The sequence below is a fragment of the Zingiber officinale genome, chromosome 1B (genome assembly GCF_018446385.1).
Source record: "Zingiber officinale cultivar Zhangliang chromosome 1B, Zo_v1.1, whole genome shotgun sequence".
Lineage (NCBI taxonomy): Eukaryota > Viridiplantae > Streptophyta > Magnoliopsida > Zingiberales > Zingiberaceae > Zingiber > Zingiber officinale.
Genome location: NC_055986.1, coordinates 64,866,597 through 64,873,134, shown reverse-complemented (window position 1 = coordinate 64,873,134; position 6,538 = coordinate 64,866,597). Strand labels below are relative to the sequence as shown.

Below are 6,538 nucleotides of genomic sequence, written 5' to 3'. Positions count from 1 at the left end.
TTTGAGATTGGATGGGTACCAGGGATGAGTTCAATCTCAAATTCAATTTCCCTATCCAGAGCTAAGCCTAGCAACTCATTCGGAAACACTTCTGGGTAGTCACATATGACTCTAACTTCCTCTAGCTTTTGGTCTCTTTCTTGCTGGGTATTAACCACATAAGCTAGAAACCCAGCACATCCATCGGCTAACATTTTCTGAGCTTTCATGGCTGATAAAAATTTCTGGGTTCTCTTCTTTGATTCTCTGATAAACTCAAACTTAGACTCTGCCTCGGGTTGGAATATGACTCTTCGCTTACGACACTCGATGGAAGCACCATACTTGCTCAGGAAGTCCATCTCAAAAATAACATCATAATCAGACATGTTCAGCATTATTAGATCACTGTACAGTTCTCTATCTGAAATTTTGACTGGCACAGTACGTAGCCAATGCGTAGATGTCATTATCTCTCCCGAGGGTAGTGTCATCAATAATTGTCTACGTAGGACCTCCGGGGGTATACATATTCTTTCAGCAAATGCTATAGAGACAAACGAATGGGTTGCTCTAGTATCAAATAGTACAATTGCATATTGACTAAAAATGCATACTTGACCTGTGACAACAGTGGAGGCGTTTGCTACATCCTCTCTGGTAAGGGAGAAAACTCGAGAATTTGTTGAACTTGGTGGGACCTCCAGTCTTCCTTGCCTAATATGAGGACCCTCCAACGCGACCTGCATCTGGTGTAGTTGTGTCTGCTTTCCTCCATACTGAACAGGTTGTGCTAGAGGTAGGTTGCTCTTGGGCGGGCAATACTTGGCTATATGCCCCTCTTGACCACACATATAACAAGCACTAGTGCCCTTGCGACAGATTCCAGGATGCATCTTTCCACACATGGGACACGTAGCATACTTAGGCTGCTTGCTTACGGATCCTCCCTTTTTATTACTCCACTGCTTTCTCTTGGAGCTCCTCTTCTAGGTTGAACCATGGCCTTGGGGTTTCTGAGTGCCAAAACTCCCTTAACTTTTATTCTCAATCAGTACTGCTCACTACTAGAATTAAGGTCTATTATGACATTTTCTTAGTGACACTTAATTAAAAATGTCATTATAAATATTTTTTAATGACATTTACTAAAAATAGATTATTATTAAAATAAAATATCTTATTAGATCATCTATCGTGACAATATTTATAAATGCCATTACAATTTAATCCAACCTATTTATTTTCACTGACCTAGACTTCTCTTTTCACTATCGTTCCTTTCCTCTTCTCATCACCGCAAGAAGTGACTGTGGAGAGCTCAAATCGCCTGCTAATTACTTCTACCAGTTCAAGTGGAAAATGGAGCAGGATGTCCTGAAAGCATCTCTCTTCTTCATCGATCAGCGCATTTGGTCTGCAAAAATCCTCACTCTGTGCATGGTCTTTAGATTGAATACCTCGCTCGTCTTCTTCTTCTTCTTCTTCTTCTTCTTCAGCATTTTGATGCTTTTTCCTCGATCCTTGTCCTTCTAGATGTGTTTCTCGAACGGTGAATCTAGGTTTTCCTTGCAATCATCTGCAGGTGAGAGCATTAATCGAAGTCGTTGTCCTCAATTTCCTGAAAACCCTCACCGCTCCCAACCCAGCCATATCAAATCTGGCATTAGTGTGTCTCTTTCTCGATTTGCAAGCTTGTGAAGGGTTTAGGGCTTTCCATTTGATTTTGGATCCATTCCTTGATATTATAATTAAACCCTAGTTTCATTATTAGGGTTTCATCCTGTTTGTTGTAGCTATACGTCATTTATTTTGAGTGATTTGGGATCACAGTTTGCTCACTAATAATCCCATCTGACGTGATAGATTAACAACAAATCTAATGACAACAGGTTCCATCAAGGGGTTCTTGAGTGAGGTCTCATAAATCTATTCTATCGCACTCTGTTTGCACAAGATCTTTCATGAGAGCACAGGTTGCAAAACCTTTCACAAGAGATATAGTTTCTGTAATTAACTCCCAATATCTCGTACTCTACACATAGCATGAATTTCTTGTTCTTGTTGAGTTTCTCTGCAGTATGGATGGTCATGGCGATGTGCTTCCGCATTGTCGGGGAGGGGAAGTTTGTCACGCAACGAAAACTTTTCTATAAGCTTCTTTGTGACTCACCTGACTATTTCGCATCTTAGGATCAAGTCAACAGAGAAGTACAAGATCACCATGTTCTATCATCCATATTGGTATTGAGTATTAACTATAATCTAAGTTTACTTTGCGCTTAGTTGCTCAACTTTCTCAAATAATTGTTACAGATGTTGTTGCATTGCTCCAGTTCACTCGACATAGTCTAGGTATCATGGCTTCTAGCAAAGTTACAATTGTTGGGAGATTCCTATTAAAGGTGCAACTCTGCAACTTTTTGTTTTAAGTGATCCCGATTTATATTTCAAGTTTATATTACTTGTGTCATATATGACGTAGCATTCACCTTTTATGTGAATGTTATTCACTTATTAAATGAACATTGGAATATGAATGTTGTCTTTTTCCCTTTCTTTTGATTTATCCAAACTACTTGATTGTTGATATATTGTATGTTTATAGGAGCTTGGTGAATAGAATGTTGATTGTTCTATGATTGGACAAGTTGGCTATGCTATAACCGGAGACCTTTATGCATTGAACATATTTGTCCTTAATTATGATGTGAGATATATCATCATAGTAGAGAAGGTAAACTGAGACATTTTACAAATTATGGTGATAAATCCTCTCAATTCCACTAATATTATTTAATTGAGTATGATGCTATATTTCAACAATTAGTAGAAGACCAGTTTTTCAACCAAACCAATCAATTATAATCACTGCTAAAGGATACCCTGACATTGCTACAAGGTTGATGCATCCATTAATTCAGTATGATTTTCTGTCTGAAGTTTTGGTTGTTGGACCACCTCCTCGATCAAATAGTATGCATTTTTTAGACACTACTTAAGGATATCCTGGTACTAAAAAAAGTAAACTCAAGTGTTAATTCTACATGATTATTCTCGTCCTCTATATGGGAAGAGTTGTTGGAACTTAGGAGATTATTGAAGACTAGGTGCAATGATTCCATTTAACTAGGTCATCTTTCTATGTCATTGGTTATTTAGTCATGCTTGTGTCATTATTAGATAAATGATGCGCAGACTAAACAAAGGCTATATATATAGCCTTTGTTTGCCTTTTTTTTGTTTTTATTGCCTTTGTTTGCTCTTGTTTATAATTATTACTATCTATATAAATGATTGTTTGCCTTTGTTTATCTTTGTAGTGAAATCCCAATTTGTTTACCTCCATGGAAGTGGTTTGTAGGTGTTTATGAGTAACAATAACTAGGACAACAATTGAAAATTTGTTCATTTCTCATCTTTGGCACAATTTTTTCAGTCTCCACATGCTATATTGAGGAAACTATCATTGGGTTCTATGAATCAGTTTATTATAGCAATGCCTACACTAAGTGAAATACAATGTCATTCTTGTTCTTTAATGCTGGACTTAGTTGAAGTTTCCCTAATCTAGTTTGAATCATTTTTTCAAGCTTTGTTTATGTCCATGGACAAGTACTTTCAAGGCCTATTTCATCTTGCTCAAGATCCTTCAGCAGATGTTCAAAAATTGGTGTGCTATCTATCAACTCTTGCAATTCTTTAGCTTATTTCTTATTTAGATTTATAAAACTTGGTCAGAGATGATGTTGGGTTTTTCGGGCCGCAAAAACCGCTTTTTGCGTTGCGGAAACCCCGAAAGTCCCATGCCACGGATTCGTGCGAAGATTAAAAATTTCATAAAACTTCGTGTACGAGTTTCTCTAACCTAGATCTACACTAGATCTACAAAGGAGAAGAGTTTACCCTTGATGCGATGCCCTTCGCAATCCCGCTCGTCCAAGGTTCGCCGGATCTCGAGAGTATCAAAGTAGATACTCCTCTATGTGTATCCACACGAACAACTCGATGGAGAGAACGTCTAAGGATGTGCTAGCAACCTTAGAAGATTAGTAATGGTGGAGGAGAGGGAGAGAAGATGAGAGCTTGAGGAAGAAGATGGAGTTAGAAAACAAAATTGAAACTCCACAAGCACTAAAAGTGGCCGGCCACTTTTCATGAGGAGTTATATACTCCATGGAATTTCAAGAGTCAAAAAGTCTTGATCTCCCTCATGAGGTGCCACACCATGAAGTGGTCTTGATGATGTGGTTGTTGGGTTTTTCGGGCCGCGAAAACCGCTTTTCGCGTCGCGGAAACCCCGAATCGCCCAAGCCACGGATCTCGTGCAAGGTAAAACCGAACGAAAATACGAGTACGAGTTTGAAAAACTTTAATCTACAGTAGATCTACATAAGGATAAACCATTTATACCTTTGTAGCGAAGCCCTTCGCAATCTCGCTTGTCCTTGGTTCGCCGGATCTCAAAAATGTCAAAGTAGACACTTCTCTATTTGTATCCACACAAGCAAGAGATGGAGAAGAAACCTTAGAGTGTGCTAGCACTCAAGTAAGGTCTCGGCAAGAAGGAGAAGAGGGAGAGAAGAATTGTGAGCAAGAGGAAGAAGATGAAAATCAATTAGCCTTGAATGAAAAATAAAACATTCATTTTTTTTTACACTCAAAGTGGCCGGCCACATTAAACCTTGTAACCCCCATGGAATATCAAGAGTCACAACTCTTGGTAACTCCCATGAGGTGGCATTTGGTCAAGTCAAACTTGACCAAATGAAGAGGCCTTGATGATGTGGCATTGGTCAAGTCAAAGTCAAGTCAAAAACATGACTCTTCATCTTCCTACTTAAGTCAAGTCAAACTTGACCACTTCTATCCCTTGGTTGATCTAATCTAACCATTGGTTCAAGCCAATTTTAATTTAATGAATCTCTATTCATTGAATTAAATTAATTAAATGAGTCTAAGTCCAAATTAGACTCACTTAACACATGAACCAACTTGAGTCCAACTCAATTATCCTACTTTGGATTACTCTTAATCCAATTTGGTTCATCATATGAACGTAATCATTTAGGTTCATCAAATGAACCTAGTCTCCATCTATTTGCCCTTAGTGTGTGACCCTATAGGTTCTTGTAACGTTGGCAATGCCCCTAAACCCATTTAGGAGCATAAGTAATGAGCGGTATCTAGCAACACATCATTACTACCCAAGTTACAAGAATGTCGAGATCCGACATCACCTTGTGACTACTAATTGTGACTCCTCACAACATGTGACATTGTCCTTCTATCCTAGACATCTAGATTGATCAATATGAGGCATAGACCGTGTCATCCTCTAATCAATCTAAATCTTGAACTCCAAGTAGACTCACTCGATCAAATGAGCTCAACATCTAATGTTGACTCATTTGGGCATGGCCATGCACTTAGTGGTCTCACTCTATCAAGAATAGCGATGTCGCTCCCGTCATATGGGAGGGATAGATCCCATCTACATCACTCACATCCCTCTGCATAATTCGTTATATACCCAGTAATCGCCTTTATAGTCCACCCTGTTACGGGTGACGTTTGACGAAACCAAAGTACATAACTCCTTATGTAGGGATCCATGGTGACTTCAGGTCAAAGGACTAATAGTCATACTAATAGCCACATGAGAAAGTATATGACACTCATATAACGATCCATGATACTTTCTCATGGCGGGTCATTCAGTATACATTCTCTAATGCATACCCATGTGTCAGCTTGATATCTCTATATCCATGACTTGTGAGATCAAGTCATCGAGCTGACCTACATGCTAGTCTTATTGTATTAACATTGTCCCTGAATGTTAATACTCGACTAGGAATGATTTAGAGTATTGTTCCCTATATCATCTCACTATCGATTCAACTAATCGATTGATATAGGTATGAACCTTCTACTCAAGGACGCTATTATACTTAGTCTATTTGGCACTAATACAAATAAGTATAATAACCAAACAAATGTCTTTATTAATATACAAGAATATGATACAATGAGTCCATACAATAATCAAATGATTGGCTCTAGGGCTCTAACTAACAGTGGCACATCATCATAAGCCCACTTAATGCCAACTCACCAATGAGGTGGCAAATAGTCAAGTCAAACTTGACCCTTCATCTTCCTCTCAAGTCAAGTCAAACTTGACCACTTCTCTCCCTTGGTTGATCTAATCTAACCATTGGTTTAAGTCAATTTTAATTTAATGAATCTCTATTCATTGAATTAAATTAATTAAATGAGTCTAAGTCCAAATTAGACTCACTTAACATATGAACCAAATTGAGTCCAACTCAATTAGCTTACTTTGGATTACTCTTAATCCAATTTGGTTCATTACATGAACCTAATCCTTTAGGTTCATCAAATGAACCTAATCTCCATCTAATTGTCCTTTGTGTGTGACCCTATAGGTTCTTATAACATTGGCAATGTAACACCCATAGGATCCCTAGAAATTTTACATGAAATTATGCATGGTTAAATAGGTTTTATGTGGACTCTTCTTTAAAAAAAAAAA

The 6,538-nt window shown here is 38.0% G+C and overlaps 1 pseudogene; it reads left to right on the top strand.

The window, feature by feature from the left end:
• Positions 1-1,341: 1,341 nt before the first annotated feature.
• LOC122038695 lies at positions 1,342-2,981 on the top strand (annotated as a pseudogene).
• The last annotated feature ends 3,557 nt before the right edge of the window (positions 2,982-6,538 follow it).